This window comes from Nicotiana tabacum, chromosome 2 (genome assembly GCF_000715075.1).
Source record: "Nicotiana tabacum cultivar K326 chromosome 2, ASM71507v2, whole genome shotgun sequence".
NCBI lineage: Eukaryota > Viridiplantae > Streptophyta > Magnoliopsida > Solanales > Solanaceae > Nicotiana > Nicotiana tabacum.
In genome coordinates, this window is record NC_134081.1 from 30,410,014 (window position 1) to 30,434,642 (window position 24,629).

Sequence of the window (24,629 nt, forward strand, 5' to 3'; positions counted from 1 at the left end):
AGAGGAGCGGTTTGGCACTATATCAATATTGTACTAAAACTGTTGGATAAATCTTGAGCTATGTCGTTCCAAATGTGCCATTGAGAGATGTCTTGATCTATGAACCACTCTGAAGCAATTCCTGTCAAACTTTCCCCAAAATAAGCCATGAGTAATTCTTCTTTGCCTCCTGCTCCCCTTAATTGGTTACAATACCTCTTCAAATGGTCAATGAGATTACCATGCCCATCGTACTTGTCAAACTCGAGGGTCTTGAAGCCGGGTGGCAAATGAACATGGGGGAACATACATAGATCGTTAAACGAAACACTCTTGTGGCCTCCCAAACCCTGTATGTTTCTCATGGTTTGTTCCAAGCACTTCATTTTTTTGGTCATTTACTCTTGTTCCATATTCTTGTCGGGCTTTTCGATCTCGATTGGGAACATGTTCTAAGGAGTATCCTTGTATGTATCTGGAACCTTGAAAGTCAGTTCTGGAGAGTAATGTTGGGCATCATGAGCATTCAATTGTGGATCATTGTTGGACTTTTGAGCAAGAGCCAATTGAGGGACAGTGAAAGGTTATGTAATGGGTACAGTAGGTGGGTCATTTATGAGGGGTGCGGTTTGAGGACGTGGAATGGAGGTACTGGGGATAGTGGGAAGGTTAATGCTCGGGCTGAATCTAGGTTGGTACAATGGATTACTTATTATGGATATGGGCACTTGAGTTACAACTGACACATTATGAAGATTATCCGAAGGCCCTATAGGTAGTGGGACCGGTGCCTGTCCATTCACCCAGGCTTGGTACATCTCTGCCAATTGTTGCTTCAACACTCTTACTTCTTCAACCAGTCCCGAACCTTGTTCGACCAATTTTCCATGGACATCATCATTATCTGACACATTCTCCCTGTTATTTGCCATTCTACTTTTTCCTTTTGATCTCGTGTTGTAAGGGTGAGTCGCCAGTTTAAACCACAAAACAACCACCTCTGTTTAACTTTATCGCAAATGACAAACAACAAACGTGTTAGAGTTAGGCATTTTACAGATATTAATCACACGTTGTATGTCATGCATCTAATGCCATTTTCATTTCTAAAATGAGTTTGGAAGGCTTCATGCTTCATCCCGGCTTATTGATTTATTTCCTTTTGAATTTAATGCTCTTTTTTCTTTCCATTTTTTTTAAAAAAAGTTCTCTCATTTATTTTCCAGATTAATTATGGCTATGATCGCATCCGATAAGGATTGCTTACGTATCATGGCACCGCATGAATCAGACCATTACGTAGTTCAGGGGGGAGATAATAACAGTTTTGATGTTTTTTTTAAAATTTTTTATAAAATAAAATAAAACAAATTAAAATATTTTCCATTCATTTTCAATCAATTTTTTTTATATACAATGAGAGAAAAGAAAAATATATAGAAACTGACTCAACTGACTCTAAAGATATAAATATGACTGGAATAAAACTTTGATAGACTCCAAATATAAAATTAAAAATGCGACAATCGAAAATGAATCTAAAAACTAATTGACTGCACTAAGACTTTAATCTTCAATGGACTTATTGCTTAAACTGATATCATCAATGATCTGCATCTCTTGGCCTCCACTCTCCCCCCATAGTCTCATACAAATTTTGAAAAATTGCCGACAACTGTGGAATGAGGGCACGTGCTTGTTGACCAACTTTCTTATTGTTTAGAGGACAATTATCATCATGAATATATACTGCTTTCTCTGCCAATCGAAGTACTTGCTCTCTGGCTTGCCCCATATTCACGTGATAATTCTGCAACCACATCTGGGTAGTGTTGAGGGCGTGCCCCATCTGAGTCTCTCGTCCCTCATATTCTTCAATATGACGGCTTAGCACACCTCTCCCAATCATCCACTGACACCGCTCTGCCTCAAAATCTGCATGCTGATGACCCCTCTTCTGCCTTTTTATTTCTTCTAATTGTGCATAAAGCTGACCCTTTGAGCATATCCAATGTGTCCTTTCTCTTTCAAACTGCTCTTTCTGCTGACCAAACTCCAATTGTTGTTGGTGCGCATCCTCTTCAATGATACTCAATTCTTCTTGCAGCTTGTGTATTTCAGTATTTTTGTTCGCCTTAACTCTTCTGACTAAACCAATCGTGTTTTCCAGTTCTTCTTCTAAGCGGACCGCCTCATTTTTAGCATGCTTTAGATCTTTATCCATGACTCATAAGGCAGATTTATAATCTTTCTCAATATTTAAACAAATCTGAGAGACTCCGGCTTGCTGTTGGGCTTGTTGTTTGGCTATGGTCATCTGAGCATGCTCCAATTCCTCTTTCAGCCTTTCTATAGTTCTTTAATCATTTCTCCTCATGTTCGACCCCTCAGGCCTATCTCTAAACGACGAAGGGTCATGAAACTAGGTAATATATTCAGGGGTCACCTCTCCATGATCTCAATCTTCTACCATCTCATTCAACTCCGAGACCTTATTTGCATACCAAATTTTCATAATTTCTTCTTCGTCGTGAGGTTGATCTTTACCAAAATCATAACAGAACTTGCTCATATCTCGTGTTGGTTGCACCTCTTGTAGTCATGCAAACTGGCGCATTACCCGAAGTGGAGCATAGGGCTGAACACCATCCAATCCTATGAGTACCAAATAAGAATGGTATGCAGACTCACAGATGACCTCTTTAGAGGAAAACCAATCGTAGTTCCAAGTGATCCGTTTGGCAGACAGAGTAAGAAGTAGTTCTTTCCAGGCATCTATCCCTTCCGGTAAGTCATATTTGTCAATTCTTTTCTAGTGATCATAAGTATGATTGGGCCATAGCTCACAAAAATCAGTGATCATAGGATGACGATAGAAGTGCTCCAAAAACCATATCTGTAGCAAAATATTGCAGCCATCATAGTTTCGCGTGCCCAATTTACATCTAGTTAAAGCACGAAAAATGCAAGAAAGAATCATAGGGACCAAAGTATAATCATCCCCTTTCGAGGTCAGAGCCTCAACTACACCTGCCAAGCGGATGTCAATGCGTCCTTCCCTTTTCGGGAAAACTACATGCCCCAAAAAAGCAACCATAAATGCAAACCTTCAGTGAACCTTCCATGTTTCCTTATTTTCCTTTGATTTCAATTTTCCCACATTCCTTTCGAAATTACATTCTAGGCCATACAAGTGAAACAGAAATGCCAACTTTACCCACTTGCCTCCTAAACCTTCATATTGTTCGTAATTTATGTTCAAGAGCTTTAGAAACTTACCCTCATTCACATTTTTCGGTACTATAGGCCTTTGGCGGCGAATATTGCGGCCCCTTCCCTGGAAATGGGCGATTTCCTCCAAGGTTGGAGTCATTTCACAATCGGTAAAATGGAACATATTATTTTCAGGATCCCAGTGCGGAATCAAAGCTTCGATCACATCCCTCCTGGGCTTGATCATAATCATCTGAACCAAATATCCCAAGTAGTTCTTTATCTAGTTTTATTCATATTCCTTAAAGTCTCTCCACCAATCCCACAACAATTGTGGTATCTGATCGACTATCAGAAAATTCAGTATCCCTTCTGATCTGGGCCTCTTTTCAGATTTACATCTTTCCCCATTCATGGTGTACCTGTTTACCTAGACACGAGGTTGGGCTTTAATCAAATATATTATTGACACAAAAAATTTGATTTATCGGGTTTTGACTCTATAAAAATAAAAAATAAATGTAACGACCTGACCGGTCATTTTGAGATCTAGCGCGTCGTTCGGCGGTTTGAGGCCCTGAACAGCTTCACTTCAGGTATTATAACTTGTACGCGTGGTCGGAATTTAATTTCGGGAAGTTCAGAGTTGATTTAGAAAGCAATTTCTAATTTCGAAAGCCTAAAATATGATTTTTGAGTAAACGACCTTAGAATTGGGATTTGAAGGTTCCAATAGGTTCGTATGATAATTTTGGACTTGGGCGTATGTCCGGATTGAGTTTTGGATGACCCGTGAGCATTTCGGCGCCTATTGTGGAAGTTAGCATTTTGGAAGAATTTCATAAAGAAATTGGGTTGAGGTATATTTCAGTGTTATCGATATCCATTTGGGATTCCGAGTATAGGAATAGCTTCGTATGGTGATTCTAGTATTGGGAGCGCGCCCGGATGTGGATTTGAAGGTCCGTAAGTCATTTTGAGATCATTTGGCGAAAGTTAGAAATTTGAAGGTTTTGGAGAGTTTGACCGGGAGTATACTTTTTGATATCGGGGTCGGATTCCAATTCTGAGAGTTGGAGTAGGTCCGTAATATCAATTATGACCTTTGTGCAAAATGTGAGGTCAATCGGACATGATTTGATAGGTTTCGGCATCGAATGTAGAAGTTTGAAGTTCTAAAGTTCATTAAGCTCGAATTGGGGTGCGATTCATGATTTTGATGTTGTTTGATGTGGTTTGAGGCCTCGCCCAAGTTTATGTTATGTTATGGGATAGGTTGGTGTGATTGGACGGGGTCCCGGGGGCCTCGAGTGTGTTTCGGGTCGAATTTGGATGAAAAGTTATTGTTGGTTTGCTGGTACTGGTGTTGTCTTTCGCGAATGCGGGGGAAGGGGCGTGATCGCGAAGAAGGATTTCCTGGGCTGTTGATATTTCCCTACGCGAACGTGGTGAGGGGACTGCAAACGCATAGGTGGGCCTGGCAGTGCTTCGTGAACACGAAGAGGAGATGAGGGAGCGAGGCCTGGAGCAGTTGGCCTTCGCGAACGCGGATGGTGGAACGTGAACGCGAAGAGGAAATTAGAGGCAGTGTTTCTTTGGCCTTCGCGATCGCGAAGAAGGTCGCCTGGGCAGTTAGGTTTTAAAAACGGGAGTTTGGCTTCATTTTATTTTCCTCCATGGGAGCCAACCGAGGAGCGATGTTGGAGCACCACTTTCATCACCAAGCACGAGGTAAGTGATTTCTACTAGTTGTGAGTTTCATACAAGGTTTATACATATATTTAGGCATGAAAATTTGTAGAAATTTGGGATTTGGAAGAAAAATCTAAAAATTGGTATTTTTGGATTTTGACCACGAATTTGGGCATGGAATTGGAAATAAATTATATATTTGAGTTCGTGGGGTTATGGGTAAAGTTTGTCTTCGAAAGCCTTTCGGAATCCGAGCACGTGGGCCCGAGGGTGATTTTTATCGACTTTTCGAACGAAGTTGGAAATTATTGTAAATAGGATTATAATGAGTATTAGAGTATATATTTATGGAATTGCTCATTTATTGACTAGTTTTGGAGATTGGGAATTGATTTGAGTTGTTTGAAAGGCTTGGGAGCTGGCTATGGAACTTCGGAGCGAGGTAAGTCTCCTTTCTAACCTTGTAAGAAGGAATTAACCCCATAGGTAAAATAATTCAACATGTGCTTCTATTTGTGGGGGTTACGTACATACGAGGTAACGAGAGTCCGTGCGTAGCTACTATAATGCTTAAGTCCGGGTAGTCTAGGACCCAAATCATGCTATATTTGCGATGTTTGCAACATTCTTGTTAATTTGATTGCTTAAATCACATTGAACTTGGTAAAGGAATTTTAAGAGGGTAAAATTCATTTTCTTGGCCGTTAAATGAGAATTGGCATTTTCTTAAATAATTGCCCCTTAATAAATTCTTCACTTGGTTGTTTGAAAGTGTTTATCTTTTTGTGGAGCGGGCTGAACGCCTCAGCAGATTAAATAGATGCATCTATGGTTCGTGCTGTTCGACCCTCGACAGTGCACATTTTAAATATTTATGTTGGATCGGGCCGTACGACCTCGGCATGATTTGCGCATGATTGAATTGTTTGCTTTGGAATTTATGATAATTGATATTGCTTCATTGGCCTAAGATACAAAATGATAAACGATGAAAAATAAATTTGAAAATTTCTTATGAACAAAAGAATTGTTTACTTATTTCATGATATTGAGCTTACAACCGTTATACATAATCCATGGCTAATTATATCATTGGTATTTTATTTATAGCCCATAGTAAGTATCAAAGTCGACCCTTCGTCACTACTTCTTCGAGGTTAGGCGGGATACTTACTGGGTACGCGCTGATTTTCGTACTCATACTACACTTGCTGCACATTTTTGTGCAGGTGCATATATGTCTAGTGGCCTTGTGGGCGCAGAGGCACGGTTATTGCGGGGACTTAGGTGAGCTGCATTCCACGTTACGAGTTCGCACCCAGCAGAGTCTCCTTCAGAATATTTTTAGTTTTCTCCTGTCCGAATTTGTATTCCGGACATATGTTGTATTTTATTTTGCATTTCTAGTTGAGGCTCATGCACTTGTGACACCGGGTTTTGGGGTGATTTGGGTTGTTCTGTATTGAAATATGTTGTAAAATATTATTATTTACACTGTAAATTCCATCTTTTACTATTTAATTAAAGGAAATATGATTTCAAAAATATTAATATGAGAACCAAATTAAGTATTTATTTTTGGCTGCCTGACATCGGGGTCCGGCGCCATCACGACCTTTAATGGATTTTGGGCCGTGACAATATGGCATCAGAGCACTAGGTTCACTTAGGTCTCACGAGTCATGAGTGAGTCTAGTAGAGTCTTGCAGATCGGTACAGAGACGTTTATACTTATCTTCGAGAGGCTATAGGGCTGTTAGGAGCACTTCCCTTCTTGATTACTCATCGTGCGATTTGATTCCTTTGAGGCTTATGCCTTCATTTTCTTCCTATTCAATCTTATGCGACGCGAAGCGCTTGTTATAAATCGGGAATCGAGGAATTGTAATGATACTATAGATGTGGTGCAGGATGTTTCTCCCCGCTTATTTGATTGGGCTACTATCGTCGCTTTGCAGAAGAATGTTCTGTCGTTTCAGCTCAGTATAAGTATTACTTAAGGTTTTGAGATTTGGCATTGATTGTTATGACAATTCGTGCATTGCTATTGCACCGTGTTTGTGTAATGGTGGGATGCTTGTCTATGCGTCGAAGCAGTGAATGACTTGGAATGAGGTTTACTCAATGCATGATTTAGAGATCCAGTATTTTATTTTCGGCGAAGGAAAGGCAATCGGACTATGAATGTTCAGGTTTGGGTTGACGGAGTAACGAGACTTGGTATTTCGAGCATAGTGGAATTTTCATCTGTGATGGGGTGTCGTCGCCCTAGATTAAATGTGTTAAGTTCGCCGGTGTTATGGTCTTCATCAATTTGCCTCTGGGGCAGGGTAGTGTGAAATAGTGCCGGGGAAGCGACTGTCAGAGATCGTAGTGTGCGGTGGTTCAGGACTTAATCGGTGGTCTGGGTGTTTAGGGCTCAAGGAAGATGATCTTTGGGGAGGTTTAAAGTTGGTAGCGATCTATTGGTTCAAGTGCTACAGAGATAGATTTTGATTTAAGGCAATGACTGGGCAGCGAAGGATGAGGAAGGACATGTGGGAGGTGTCTTGCGGTGGTTAAATTTCTAGAAGGTCAAGTGTGAGAAACAAAAGTCAGGTAGTTGCTTAAATGAGAGGGTTTGACCAAAGTGGGAGAGTGGTAGAGTAGCAGATGGGTTCTGTGGTTGGATAGCTACACACGTTGTGGAAAGTTTAGAGTGACTTGGAACTCATGGTGGACAGTGACTAAGTCTACGAACTTAATTTGGAATATTGACTGCTATATGGAGAAGGGCTGGATACGGTGGAAGGGAGTTGCATGGTATGAAGAAGGATACAACACGACTTTGGATTGGAATGTATTGTCGCCTCTTTAGTTGATGTCCATAAAGAGTGAACGGACTTGTACAACTGGTGAACAAGCACAGGCTGAAGATGGTTTATTGGTTTCGTGGTAATTTTACTCAGTGCAGTGTTGTTGGAAGATGTCGACATGGAATTTCCACAGGTGGGTTATTTCTGGTGAGCAGGTTAACTATTGCGTGGTATTGATGAAGCTTCTACGAAGAATTTTATTGGCTATCTGGTAAGAGGTCGAATATGTAAATGTGGCTAGTGATTCAGAGCGTTCATGAAATGGTTAACAAGAAGATTTTGAGAAATTTGTCGGGTCGATTGCGCGAGGTCATGCCAGTAAGGAAGAAGGGATCTTGATAGGTTCCAGGGTCATGTAATGGTAGCTTCAAGCTTAAGAGGGAGAGCCCCACCGCCCACTATCAGATTGCATGGTTGTCTACTTGTGAGGTTTCTAGTTATCGGCATATTGGGGGGGAGGGGGGGGGGGGGGTTGTTACGACTAAGGAAAGAGAACGTCAGTGGTGATTTGAGCCAAGGATTTGAGGAATGTGTGCTACAATTGGCCTTATTGATTCATGTTCAGGCTTTGGGAAGGCTCGGAGTTTATGCGTCGTGTAGATGTGATGTACAAGGAAAGGAATTCAACCGGTTGCTTCTTTGAGAGGGTGTTCATGTGCTAGCAGGGCCTTGGAGTTTGATCATAATTGGGAACAAGTCAGAGTGGGTGACTCTTAACAATGGTTCTAGTGGGTTCAGAGTGCGGTGCCTAAGGAATTTGAGCCAGTGGTATGGTTAAGTATTGAGCTTTTGCAGTGGATTATGAAAAGTGGCTTGGAGTGTTCTACATTACCTTTGGTCTACGGTGTGGCATTGGAGGAATGGGAGAAAATAACTTCGGATTCATAGAGGGATTATCAGAATGGGTGTACCAGTTGAAGATGCGAATATGCGCACGAGGAGGGTATGAGATGGTTCATGAGTTTTGAGACAACGTGGTCTCATGAAATAAGGTCACTCAGGATGAGTGCGGATTTGGGTTCATTATGTTTTGAATGGGACCACTATTATTCCTAAGGCAAGTCCAGGGTAAATTAGAAGAAGTCGATTCAGTTAACAATGGTTGAACTGGCATGATAGTGGCAATGATCAGTTCTTTCAGCGTGTTGAGTTATACATGTTGTTTATGGTTGTACACTTGGGATTGAGCGCCACCACAACTTGATTGATTTGAGAGGAATTCGATTCATATGGATTTGTTGTGTAAAGGGATTTTCGAAAGAGTTATGGCAGTTTAAATCACGACATGAGGTTTTATTTTCTGCGGTTTGGGAATTTAGTTGCATGTTGCATTGGTTATTCTGAAATGAGCTAAGTAAAAGATTTCTATATGATGAAGTGTTTATTCTATTAGTGGATCAGGGTTATTATGGAATTCTGGTACTCTCACGTATTGGCATGTTAAGTGTAGTGAGCAGCATGGGAATTGGAGGTTAAGGACCAAGGTTGCAGTTGATGTCGACAAGGATGTCAAGAGCTCGGATGAGCAGGAAAGAATTCAGATGTTTAGAGTGAGCTGATATTATCTTTAGCGTCACTTGAGATGGGTGTCCTGTATAAGGGGCTTTGTGTTCTGATTCGCGGATTTTCGATTTGCTTTACAGCCTTAGTATGACCGGTGGTATGGATGTGCAGACTTGTTACCTGGTGCGGAATGGTCGTGGGAGCATGCCCCATGGGGAGATTTGTATAAGTGTGACATGTTAGTCACTTGATTGTTAAAGATTGAGACCGAATATGGAGGTCATGGTAATATCGCAAGTGCGAGAGTTTATGCCCGAGGGGCATTCTATTTCTTGGGTTGTGGACCATGTGAGTTCGTTTCGGATTTGACGGCTGTTCTTATGTGTCATGAATAGGTCATTGTGGGTCCGTGAGGGGCTATTCAGCCCAGCATGGTATGATCAGAATCGGTTTGAGGTCCGTGGATGGATCTAAATGTGAATGTGGGCTCTATATCAGGCCAGATATGTTCATTCCAACATAGCATTGTTTTCAGAGGGATCTTCGGCCCTTGGATGTTATTTCTGTCGTCAGCTATTTCATGTAATACTCTATTGTGCCATGTGGGTTGTGAGACGGTTTGATTATTCGCACTCGTATTGAGATCCCGAGAAATTTGAGGTGTTGTGAGAGCAGGAAGGCTCTTAAGATACATGTCATTTATTGCACCTTAGTTCTGCTTGAGTTTCGTAGCGTATGGCGCTATCCGTCACCCCAGGATTTGTATTATGCACTTCGCGTGCTGATGGTTGATATTCGGGTATTTCGCAGGTATGAGCACTTTAGCTCGGTAAGTACTCCCTTATAGATCATTATGTGTGGATCGGGTGGCACGCCGCCACAAATATATTAGGTGTGGATCGGGTGGCATGCCGCCACGGGTATCATGGTTGGATCGTGTTGTGTGCTGCTACGGTATCGTGGCTGGATCGGGTTGCACGACCCGACAGTGTGATATTGAGTACAGTTTCCCATACCTATTATGGCGTTTTTTGCCTCTCATTTCCTGAGGAAGGTTCCTAACATCCTTTCGGTTGTTTAATTAGCCACGTGGGTTGAGTAACTCCTTTCAGAGTTCATTTTTCCTTATGTATCATATTCGAGTTTGTAGCTTGTTGGCACATTGTGGCATCATATGAGACTTTTGGCAGTGTCTGAGGTGGCTTATTGCCTGAGCAGCTTGTACTGGGTGAGACGAGATTATTGGACCTGGGATAAGTGTGATCAGATTTATATGAGGCATATTAAAGAATAAATATTGTTATTCAGCCCAAGATCTGCATTCAAGGTGTATAAGTGTAGTATGAGTACAACCCACTCTATGTACCAGTAAGTATTCCGACTAACCTCGGTGAAGTAGCGACGAGGTTTTAAGTCTAAATGTACTCACTATGCTTAACCTGTACAACTCAATTACATATACATGTATGCAGCAAAAATATCGAAATCTAAGCCTGGAAATCAAAACCAAGTTCCGAATCCGATAGACAAAAGTTAATCTACAGTCAAACTTCTAAACCTTAAAATTGCCAACTTTCGGCAAAACAACACAAATCAGAAGAAAGAGTTTGATAGAAGTAATCTGCTTTCTTTGGCGAGCTCACTGGAATTCTTTTCATCAGGGTAGAGGGAAGAAGGTCTTCAAAAGGCATCAGTGGGCTTCGAAGAGTTAGTGGGCTCAACAGGGATGCGAGAACCAATTTGAGTAATCAACCATTTTTTTTGAATCTGCCTCAAGCAAGTCACCCCAACCCTACCGCCAAAAAGCTGTCCGTATAGTGTAGGAGATCCCACATTTTATTGCTTACTCTTTCACTTTTATTTCTAAATCCGGCTCGCTCCCGGTTACAGTTTGGACCTTTTGCCTGCTTAGAAGTAGATTCGAACCACTGACACAAGGATTTTCAGTCCTTTGATCTAACCAGCTGAGTTGCCTGAACCACTTTCCTAAAGTTTGTTTTCTTCATCGAATAGGGCCCTACCTTACTACTTGACCAGTAAGGGAGAAGCCATTTAATAAACTAAGAAAATAGAATAGATATGCTTTTTTTGCTTGTTCGTCAAGCTTTCGAGTAGCTCTTTCAATGACCGCCTAATCCCCAGAAGTGACTATGTGATCACGGCTTCCGACACAACATTCATCCAGACAAGCCCATTGGCTTTTCAAGTAGAGAAAGGTGGAAAAGAAATTTTAGGAGGGTAGGCGAATGGGGCTCCCAGGCTGGGACGTCTGGCAGAATGCTTGGCCTCCCGCACTGGAAGCGAGACCTAAAGGGTGGCAAGCAAATAAAGGGAGGCATTACGGGCCGATTACAAGAAAAGCAATGCTTCGTAGACTTGGTCAAGTCGCTTATAGAATGCCGATGACTATTTTCCACTTAATTAATAAGTGAAGGGCCTACGAACCTGCAAATTTGATTTCTGGCATACGCCCAAGTCCAAAATCACGATACGAACCTATTGGTGCCACCAAAATACCGTTCCGGAGTCGTTTTCTCAAAAAGTCAAAGTTTGATCAACACTTTCAACTTAGACTTCCAAGCCATAAACCAAAGGGCCCAAATCAGTCCAAAACCTATGCGGAACGAAACTAATCAACTCCGCAAGTCATAAAATTATAAATACACATGTGTGAAGCATCAAAAGGAGAAACATGACGCAAATACACAAAATGACCGGTCGGGTTATTACACGACATAAACCCAATTGATAAAAAAGTCGACTTAATTTGTTTGGTTTGGTTCGTATTTAAAAAATTGATTTATTTGATTTGATTTCTTTTATACGATAAACTGACCCAAACCAAATCATGAACACCCCTATTCGAGCATTGTTAAATTATAGGAATATGAAATAACATAATTGATAAAATAGCATTAAGCGTTTTAAAGTGTCACAAAATTTGGAAGACAAAAAGAAGCAAGAGATATACGTGGGAGACGAGATGGCCGAAGATAAATGGAAAAGAAAGAAATGGTAATTTTATGATGATCAATTATGTTGAAAGAAGATGATGAAGATCTCAAATCATGAAAAAGAAAGTTTTCTTAAAATACGTATAATTTTGAAATCCCATGTCGATTTAGCAAAAGAAAAAGTTAAGCACGATTAAAACAAAAGATCCCTGTCAGCAATACCAACTAGTTGCAATTAAGGCCTAATCATATTAATATATGTTATAAACAATAAAGGAAGAAGAAAGTATTGCAGAGAAAACTAGAGTGACAGAATTTTTATTGATATGAGATCAAATACAATGGAATAGAATCCCTCTATTTATAGGGAAAACGTGACTTATCCACCAAGTAATAAACCCTAAAATCTCTCTAAAATATAGACATTCACCTTAAATAAAATACAATTATAGCACTCCCTCTTGAATGTCTATTCAACAGATAATGTGTCTCGTTAAAACCTTAATTAAATAAAACCCAGTGAAGGAAAAAGAGTACATATATCTAACAATACGTTTTTGGTTGCCTCGTTAAAAACCTTGCAAGAAAAACCCAGTGGGACAAAACCTTGTAAGGGAAGAGGAGTACAACGCGTATTAACTCCCCCAGATGAGAGCATCAATTTCCATCTTTGAGCCTTTGCATTCCAATCTTGTATACCATTTCAAAAGATCGTTGGTATAGATTTAATAAACAAATCAGCCATACTAACTTGAATGAATATTGTCACGACTCAAAATTCACACCTGTCGTGATGGCGCCTATCCCGATACTAGGCAAGTCAACAACATCAATAACCCATAATTTCTTTTAAATATTGGAAACATACTAATTAATTTAAGGGGAAAAGTCCCACCAATACTGAATATAATTTACTCCCAAAACCTGGTGTCACTGAGTACATGAGCATCTATACATTACAAGTCTGAAAAATACGGTCTATAATAATCTGAGACCAAATACAATAAACAAAAAGATAGGGAAGCAGAGACAAGGTCAGCGAAACATGGCAGCTACCTCTGCATCTCCGAAAAATCGATTGCGTGAAAGAATCAACACCCACTGTATCTGGGATCACCTGGATCTGCACACGAAGTGCAGAGTGTTGTATGAGTACAACCAACTCAGTAAGTAACAATAATAAATAAAGAACTGAAAGTAGTGACGAGCTTCTCAGCTAAGTCCAAATACAATACTTTCCAATATAAAAGAGTAAGCATACTCTCAAATTCAACATTTAAGATTTCACTGAAATTTTATATCAAGTTTGACCGAAACAGAAAATAATATTTTTTCGAAATTTCCAAAATAGTGATATATGATAGGTGAAATGCAGCAAATAATGAAATCAATGCATCCTCTCAGAGTAACAGTCACTCAGTCCTCCCATTCACTCCAACCTTACAGTCACTCTTTCCTCACCGTCACTCATCACTCGGCACTCGCACTCAGTAGGTACCTGTGCTCACTGGAGGAGTGTACAGACTCCGGAGGGGCTCCTTCAGCCCAAGTGCTATATCAAGCCAATCATGGCATAAATCAATAAAAACATGCTGCGGCGTGCAACCCGATCCATAAATATCCTCACAATTAGGCCCTCGGCCTCACTCAGTCATCAACCTCTCCAGTCTCCCGGGCTCTCAGAACTCATGATAATCAGCCCAAAATTTGATAATATGATGTTTTAGTAAATAACAACAGAGACTGAGATATAATATGAAATGAATAAACATGACTGAGTGCGAAATTACAATTCGAACATATAATTCAACCACAGAAATGACCCCAGTGGGTACCAATAATAACAACATATGTCTAAGCATGATTTTTAATACGAGTCTCAGCTCAATTTTCCCTAACACGTAGAGAATGTACAGATATCAACAGATAATTCAACTACATAGTCCCATGGAATTTGACCAAGTCACAATTCCTACGGTGCACGCCCACACGCCCGTCACCTAGCGTGTGCATCACCTCAAAACCAATCACATAACACATAATCCGGGGTTTCATACCCTCAGGACTAAATTTAAAACTGTTACTTACCTCAAATAGCGTAATTTCTTATTCCTCTATGCCTTTGCCTCGTGCATTGGCCTCCAAACGCCTAGAATCTAGCCACAAATAATTCGATTCAGTCAATAAAAATGTAGGAATTAATTACATATGAAAATATATTTTTTCCACAAAAATCTGAGATTTCATCCAAAAATCGCCCGTGGGGCCCACATCTCGGAACCTAGTTAATAATACTTACCCCGTTGTTTTCTCTGAAAACCTCCCAAATAGCGCCTCAATCCGAGCTCCAAATCGATAAAAATGGAAAATGGGACGAAGTCCCATTTTCAGAACTTAAACTCTCTGCCCAGTCATTTGCTCTACGCGATCGCGGACAAACACACGCGATCGTGAAGCACAATTTTCCACTGCCCAGAAAAGGCCCTACGCGATCGCGGTTGCCTTCACGCGATCGTGATGCACAAGATCTCAGCTCTACGTGATCGCAACCCTCTTCATGCGATCGCATAGAGCAAACGCATGGCCCAGCTTCCTCTCATGTTCCCCTATGCGAACGCGGCCTCTTCCACGCGTTCGTATAGCACAGACTGACCCAACCTATGCGATCGCGGTTTACCTCACGCGATCGCGATGATCAATATCAACACTGCCTCAACAAGCCTACGCAATCGCTGGTGCCTTCACGCGATCGCACTGGACAAATCTCACCTCTGCTGAAACAGGCCTATGTGATCGCAGAGCTTCTCACGCGATCGCATAGAAGAAAACCAGTGACAGAAAACCAGCATTCTTCAGCAGTTTACCAAGAGCCTATTTGGATTAGCTGGAAAAAAGTAGCTTTTAAGCACAAGTGCTTAAAAGCAGTTTTTAAGTGCTGGAACTTGTTTTATAAATAAGTAGTTATCTGTTTGGATAAAAGTACTGAAACTTAAAAAGAATTATTGAAGTGTTTGGTAAACAAGTGCTGGTAAGCACTTTTTCTATTAAAAAGACAGAAATATCCTTACAAATATAATTCTTGAACGTCCATTTTTTACGTTGCCCAACCTCAAAACCTAAGTAACTCAAATTCTTTTAGAGAATCTAGCAGCAGCTAGTGGCAGCGTTATTGTCATGTTCAAAGGGTTTGCTATTATGTTCTGTTTTTTCTTCTTTTTGCATATGTTCTCTTTTAAAATTTACGGATCTTGCTCTTTCTTTTCCAAAGCTTTCTCTTTGTTTTTGAGTTAACTTTCTGATTTAAAATGAATTTTGGCATGAACACTTACCAAAATATCATAATATCAAAAGGTTTTATACATAAAGGAGGAGATAAAATATTATTGTTTCTCAAAAATAATACTACTCCATACATAAAAGACTAGGCTATATGAGTGCCTTAATCAAAGGTTAAAGTGATTAGAGAAATTGTAGGGATGAATTGCCCTTTTACATCATCATGAACCTTGCCAAAAACTTACAACGAGAATTGATTTATGCTTAAATGCTTGAGGAAAAATACAAAAAAAATGAAGATGAAACAGAGAGGAAGAGGAAAGAAGATGACTGTTGTCTTCAGAAGTGGAGAAAAGTAGAGAAATACGATGTTTTAGGGTTTTATTTGATTGAGGGTAATTTTGGTATTACGAAAACTTATAATGGATAAGAAACTAATTTTATTGGTCAAACTAAAATGGCTTTTAAGCCAAAATCGGAGAAGTTGGGGTGAACCAACTTGTTGCTTTTGGCTTTTTTAAAGCACTTTTTAGCTTTTTTAAATCAGCTTTTTTTTTTGCCAAACACTCTAGAAAATTAAAAAGTACTTAAAAGCTAGTTTGACCAATTTTTAAGCCCATCCAAACACTCTCCAAGTCCAAATTTCGATCCGTTAAGCATCCGAAACTCACCCGAGGCTCCCGAATTCCAACCAAATATACCAACAAATCCTAAAACATCATACGAGCTTAGTTGAACCTTTAAATCACATCAAACAACGCTAAAAACACGAATCATAACCCAATTCAAGCCTAATGAACTTTGAAACTTTCAATTTCTACAAACAACGTCAGAACCTATCAAATCAAGTCCGATTAACCTCAAATTTTGCACACAAGTCATAAATGACATAACGGACCTATTAAAATTTTCAGAATTAGATTTCGACCCTGACATCAAAAAGTCAACCCCCAATCAAACTTCCCAAAACTTCGACTTTCGCCATTTCAAGCCTAATTCCACTACGAACCTCCAAATAATTATTCGGACATGCTCCTAAGTCCAAAATTACCATACAGAGCTATTGGAATCATCAGAATTCAATTCCGAGGTTGTTTACATATAAGTCAATATCCGGTCAACATTTGCAACTTAAGTTTTCAACTAAGAGACTAAGTGTCTCATTTCACTCCGAAATCCTTCTAGACCCGAACCAACTAACTCGGTAAGTCATATAACAACTGTAAATAAATGTTCGTCCTCAAACGGGCTTAGAATTATACATGGAGTCTCAAATAGGTGTGGATATTTGCTCCGCATCTCCTGCTCAATCTCCCTAGTAGCTTCTCCGACTGGATGGCCTATCCACCGTACCTTCACTGATGCTACGTTCTTTGACCTCAACTTTTGAACCTGCCGGTCTAAAATAGGCACCGGCTCCACATCATAAGTCAAATTACCGTTCAACTGCACTGTACTGAAATCCAATATATGAGACGGATCCCCGACATACTTTCGGGGCATGGACACATGGAACACTGGATGAATACCTGATAGACTAGGTGGCAAGGCAAGTTCATAAGCCATCTCTCCAATTTTCTTAATTATCTCAAAAGGCCCAATATACTGATGGCTCAACTTTCCCTTCTTCCCGAACCTCAACACACCCTTCATGGGTGAAATCTTGAGCAGAACTTTTCCCCCTACCATGTAAGCAACATCACGGACCTTCCGGTCGGCATAACTCTTCTGTCTAGACTGCGCCATGTGAAGCCGCTCCTGAATCAATTTAACCTTCTCCAAAGCACCCTGAACCAAATCAGTACCCAATAGCCTAGCCTTACCCGGCTCAAACCAACCCACCGGAGACCGGCACCGTCTCCCATACAAAGCCTCATACGGAGCCATCTAAATACTCGACTGGTAGCTGTTATTGTAAGCAAACTCCGCAAGTGGCAGAAATTGATCCCAAGAACCTCCAAAATCAATGACACAAGCACGTAGCATATCCTCCAATATCTTAATAGTGTGCTCGGACTGTCCGTCCGTCTGAGGGTGAAATGTTGTACTCAACTGAACTTGTGTGCCCATTTTTCGCTGCACTGCTCTCAAAACCTGTGATGTAAACTACGTTCCCCGATCTGATATGATGGACACTGGCACACCGTGTATGCGAACAATCTCTCGGATATAAATCTCAGCCAACTGCTCTGAAGAATAATTAGTACCAACTGGAATAAAATGCGCAGATTTGGTCAATCGATCCACAATCACCTAAATATCATCAAATTTTCTCAAAAACTGTGGGAGCCCAACTACGAAGTCCATGGTAATACACTCCCATTTCCACTCCGAAATTTCAAGTCTCTAAAGCAATCCTCCCAGCCTCTAATGTTCATACTTCACCTGTTGACAATTTAAACACCGAGCTACAAACCCAACTATATCTTTCTTCATTCGCCTCAACCAATAATGCTGCCTCAAATCCTGATACATCTTCGCGGTACCTGGGTGAATGGAGTACCACGAACTATGAGCTTCATGGAGAATCAACTCATGCAAACCATCTACATTAGGCACACATAGCCTGCCCTGTATCCATAATACATTGTCATCCCCAATAGTGACTTTCTTGGCATCACCGTGTTGAACCGTATCAAATTGGGATCATCATACTGGCGCTCTCTAATGCAATCATATAAAGAAGACCGACAAACCATACAAGCCAAAACTCGATTCGGCTCGGAAACATCCAATCTAACAAACTAGTAGGCCAAGGCCTGAACATCCAAAGCTAAAGGCCTCTCTGCTACCGGTAAGTATGGTAAGCTGCCCAAACTCTCCGCTTTACAGCTCAAGGCATCGGTCACCACATTGGCCTTTCCGGGATGATAGAGAATGGTGATGTCATAATCCTTAAGTAACTCTAACCACCTTCGCTGCCGCAAATTAAGATCCTTTTGTTTAAACAGATGTTGTAAACTCTGGTGATCGTTATAAACCTCATAATGGACACCGTACAAGTAATGCCGCCAAATTTTCAAGGCATGAACAATAGATGCTAACTCTAGTTCGTGGACCGGATAATTCTTCTCATGTACATTTAACTGTATGGACGCATAGGCAATCACCCTATCGTCTTGCATAAGCACTGCGCGAGACCAATACGCGACGCGTCACAATACACAGTATAAGACCCTGAACCTGTAGGCAACACCAATACTGGAGTTGTTGTCAAAGCTATCTTGAGCTTCTGAAAGCTCTCTTCACATTCATCCGACCACCTGAATGGAGCACCTTTCTAGGTCAATTTAGTCATAGGCGATGCAATAGACGAGAATCCTTCCACGAAGCGACGATAATAACCGGCCAAGCCGAGAAAACTTGGAATCTCAGTAACTGAAGATGGTATGTGCCAACTCTAAACTGCCTCTATTTTCTTCGGATCAACCTTAGTCCCTTCACTGGACACTATGTGTACCAAGAATGCCACTGAACTAAGCCAGAACTCACACTTAGAGAGTTTGGCATATAGTTTCTCCTCTCTCAGCCTCTGTAATACAATACCCAAGTGCTGTACATGCTCCTCCTAGCTACGTGAGTACACCAGGATATCATCAATAAATACCACGATAAATGAGTCAAGATACGGCTGGAATACGCTATTTATCAGGTGCATAAATGCTGCTGGGGCATTGGTTAGCCCAAATGATATCACAAGAAATTCATAGTGACCTTAACGAGTCCTGAATGCCGTCTTTAGAATATCCGAATCACGAATTTTCAACTGGTGATACCCAGATCTCAAATCAATTTTGGAGAATACCCTCGCTCCCTGAAGTTGATCAAATAAATCATAAATACGCAGCAAAGGATACTTATTCTTGATTGTAACTTTGTTCAACTGCCTGTAATCGATACACATCCACATAGTACTATCTTTCTTTTTCACAAACAGAACCGGTGCACCCCAAGGCGACACACTAGGCCTAATGAACCCTTTATCAAGAAGTTCCTAAAGTTGCTCTTTCAATTCTTTTAACTCAGCTGGTGCCATACGGTACAGAGGAATAGAAATGGGTTGAGTTCCCTGCACCAAGTCAATATATAAATCAATATCCCTATCGGGCTGCATACCCGGTAGGTCTGCAGGAAATACACCCGGAAAGTCTTTCACTACCGGTACTGAATCAATAGTAGGAGTATCTGCATCAACATCTCTCACAAAATCCAAATATGACAAACACTCCTTCCCAACCATCGTTGGGCTTTCAAATAAGAAATTACCTTATTGGGAACATGATCTAGAGAACCCCTCCATTCGACCTTTGGCAACCCCGGCATCGCCAACGTCATGGTTTTTGCGTGACAGTCCAGAATAACATGACATGGAGACAACCAATCCATACCCAAGATTACATTGAAATCAACCATACCGAGCAATAAGAGATCAACTCTAGTCTCCAGTCCTCCAATGGTTACCACACAAGACCGATATACACGGTCCACAATAATACTATCGCCCACCGGCGTAGATACACGAACAGGTGAAACTAAGGAATCACGGGGCATATCCAGATAACGGGTAAAGTACGATAATACATACGAATAAGTAGAACCAGTGTCAAATATAGAAGTTTCCCTGTGGCATACTGAGATAATACATGTGATCACTGCATCCGAGGCAGTGACATCTGGCATGGCAGGAAAAGTATAGAATCGGGCCTGACCGCCACTTGATCGGCCTCCCCCTCTTGGGCGAGCCCTAACTGACTGACCCCAACCCTGAGCTGGCTGGGCGGGTGATGAAGTAACTGGTGCTGAAATCGTAGTCTGACTCCTCTGCTGCACTGGACCTCCCGAGATATGAGGACAGTGCCTCCACATATTCCTGAATTCCCCACACTCAAAGCAACTCCCTGGTACTGGTGGTGGTGAGGACTGAATCGGGCCCCGAGCACTAGGATAACTGCTAGAAGCACCCGATGCAAATGAACCCTAAACTGAAGGGGTACGGGACGAACTCTACACTGGGAGGGCATTGAGAGATGACTGGACCTGATGAGAACTATATGAAACATGGCTGGGTGATGCACCACGGTAAACTGAACGACCCGTCTGAGCGTGTCTATAAGAACGACACCTACCGCGGTAAGACTGACCCCCTGAAGGAACACCGCTGAAATCACCTGGACCACGAGGCCTCTTATCCTCTCTCTCTCCACGCTCTTGGCTACGGACCATCTCTATCTGCCGAGCAATGTCAACTACCTCATCAAAAGTAGCACCAGATACTCTCTCCCGAGTCATAAGTAACCGTAGCTGATATTTGAGGCCATCAATGAACCTTCTAATCCTCTCCCTATCAGTGGGAACCAACCAAACTGCATGACAAGCTAACTCAAGAAATCTCATCTTGTACTGTGTCAAAGACATGCCATCCTGACGTAACTACTCAAACTGTTTGCGCAGCTCCTCTCTGCGAGACTGCGACACGAACTTCTCCAAAAATAGAACTGAGAACTCCTGCCATGTAAGTGGTACTGCACTAACCGGCCTGCGCCTCTCATAAGTCTCCCACCATCTGAAGGCAGCTCCAGCAAACTGAAAAGTAGTGAACGAGACCCCACTGGTCTCCAGAATACCCGCTGTCCAAAGCATCCGCTGGCACTTATCCAGAAAACCCTGAGCATCCTCTGACTCAGCATCGCTAAATGATGGAGGTCAAAGCCTCCCAAATCTCTCAAGTCTCCTCTGCTCATCATCTGCCATAACAGGGACTACTGGGGCCTGAGCAGCTGCAATTGGCTGGGCTGGTAGTGCCCCCGGTAGCTGAAGTCCCTGTACTACCTCATCTGGAGTATGGGCTACATGGGTATGAGTACCTCCCCCGGCCTGAGAAGTGGAAGGTGCGACCTGAGCCAAAACCACCTGTGCAAGACTAGTGTAAAATGTCAATATCTGGGCCAAAGTCTCTTGAAGGCTTGGAATCTCAATGGGCACAGCTGGTGCCTGAGCTGGTCCGGCCGGCTCAGCTATATCTGGAATATGTTTTTGAGCTGGAGCAACTGGTGGTACTACAGGTGCTGGTCCAACTGTGGTACGAGCTACACCTCGACCTCTACCTCGGCCCCGACCTCTACCACGACCCCAACCTCTCGCAGCCCTAACTGGTGGCACTAGTGGCTGACCGTCCGATCCGGTAGTACGTGTTCTCACCATATGTGAGAGAATAGAATAACAAAATTTAATTTTCCTGAATCAACAAATTTGCACGACAGAATACAAGAAAGTGAAATTTTCCTAAGGGTTAGACAGCCTCTTGAAGATAAGTATAGACGTCTCCGTACCGATCCGCAAGACTCTACTAAACCTACTCATGACTCATGAGACCTATGTAACCTAGGCTCTGATACCAACTTGTCACGACCCAAAAATCACACCTGTCGTGATATGTCAATATTAGGCAAGCCGACAACATCAATAACCCACAATTTCTTTTAAATATTGGAAACATACTAATTAATTTAAGGGGAAAACTCCCACCAATACTGAATATAATTTAGTCCCAAAACCCGGTGTCACTAAGTACATGAGAATATATACATTACAAGTCTAGAAAACACGGTCTATAATAATCTGAGACCAAATACAATAAAAATAAGATAGGTAAGGAGAGACAAGGTCTGCAAAATATGGCAGCTACCTCTGAATCTCCGAAAAATTGACTGTGTGAAAGAATCAACACCCACTATATCCGGGATCACCTGGATCTGCACACGAAGTGCAAGATATAGTATAAGTACAACCAACTCAGTAAGTAACAATAATAAATAAAGAACTAAAAGTAGTGACGGTATTCTCAGCTAAGTCCAAATACAATACTTTCCAATATATAAGAGTAAGCATGCTCTCAAGTTCAACATTTAAGATTTCACTGAAATTTCATATCAAGTTTGACCGAAACAAAAAATAATGTTTTTCTGAAATTTCCGAAATAGTGATATTTGATTGCTGAAATGCAGCAAAAAATGAAATCAATGCATCCTCTCAGAGTAACAGTCACTCAGTCCTCCCATTCACTCCAACCTCACAGTCACTCTTTCCTTATAGTCACTCATTCCTTACAGTCACTCATCTCTCGGCACTCGCACTCGGCACTCGCACTTAGTAGTTACCTGCGCTTACTGGGGGTGTGTACAGACTCCGGAAGGGCTCCTTCAGCCCAAGTGCTATATCAAGCCAATCATGGCATAAATCAATAAAAACATGCTGCGGCGTGCAATCCAATCCATAAATATCCTTACAATTAGGCCCTCGGCATCACTCAGTCATCAACCTCTCTAGTCTTTCGGGCTCTTAGAAACCATGATAATTAGCCAAAATTTGATAATATGATGTTTTAGTAAATAGCTACAGAGATTGAGATATGATATGAAATGAATAAACATGAGTGAGTGCAAAATTACAATTCGAACATATAATTAAACCAATAATAACAACATATGTCTAAGCATGATTTTTAATACGAGTCTCAGCTCAATTTTCCCTAACACGTAGAGAATGTATGGATATCAACAGATAATTCAACTACACAGTCCCATGAAATTTGACCAAGTCACAATTCCTACGGTGCATGTGTCACGCCCCAAAACCGAGTAGCGCGACCGCGCTCAACCGAGTGAACCCGGCCGAGCAAGCCTATTAGATTTCCTTCTACCCAACTCATTCATGAATAAAGAGAATATATGTTTTCATTAATTGAAAAATAAAGCGGTCATGCCTGAAATTACCAATTTCTTGCCATAAGTTTCATCATTTTTAAAGTCACAAATGGACAAGTAATACAACCACAACATAACATAGTTTAACTTTCCTAGCACCAATACACAATCCACACTATGTCTACGGAGCCTCTATAGATAAAGAAGAGTACAATGATAATGCCGGCAACAAGGCCCCGGCTATACCTCAAACAGGATACACAAAATACAAAAGATACATGACGCCGGGATGAAATGGGGCTCACCGAGTCTGCTGAGAAGATGATGATGTACCACTAACTGCGATCAACACTGTCTGCTATGTAACCACCTACATCCATTTAAAGATGCAGCACCCCCGGCAAAATGGACGTTAGTACCGTCGAATAGTACTAGTATGTAAAGCTAAAACACCATCTCAATAGAATGGACAATAATACAAGGGGGAAACAGTCAAAAGTTCAATAAGAGCCTTAAAACAATACTAATACATCAAGTAAGGACCACGTAAGTTCTCAAGTCAATTTCCATTTTATTAGGTTGGGTAATCTTTAGTGCCATATGCCACAATCCATAATACCACCGTGTTCTTACTCGGAGTCTGATCTTGACCCGATTGGCTAGTTTATCTCATTTGAGACATCAACCATATCCATAATTTCAATTAACATTTCTAGCACAGTTCCACAATCCACAATACCACCGTGTTCTTACACGGAGTCCGACCTCGACCCGATCGGCTAGGTCATCACATTTGAGACATCAACCATATCCATAATTTCAATTATCATTTCCAGTATACTGCCACAATACCATCGTGTTCTTACACGAAGTCCGATCTCGACCCGGTCGGCTAGGTCATCTCATTTGAGACATCAACCATATCCATAATTTCAATTATCTTTTCCAGCACAGTGCCACAATCCACAATACCACCGTGTTCTTACACAGAGTTCGATCTCGACCCGATTGGTTAGGTCATCTCATTTGAGACATCAACCATATCCATAATTTCAACTATCCCACATCATAATTCTTTCATATTCTTTCGATTCATTAGCACTAGTAATCACGATTACAAAATCATTCTTGGCACTTGGCCATTTTTCATAATTCCAGTCTCCTTTTCCACATTCAAATATCATTATCATAATCATTATCAACAACGATAAGGCTTCCCATTTAAGATATTAAATTCACATAACACAACAAATTTGGGAATCTTAGGCACATAGAGGCTTTTCATACAATTTGGCATAAAAATCATTATTTCTATCTTGACATGAAGTATTAACATTTCTAACACATATTCCACATTTTGAACATTCCTCAAATGGCAAAATGATATGATAAAACATTTAGAATAAATATTGAACATATATCCTTTGACACAACCACAATAGGAATAGCCAATT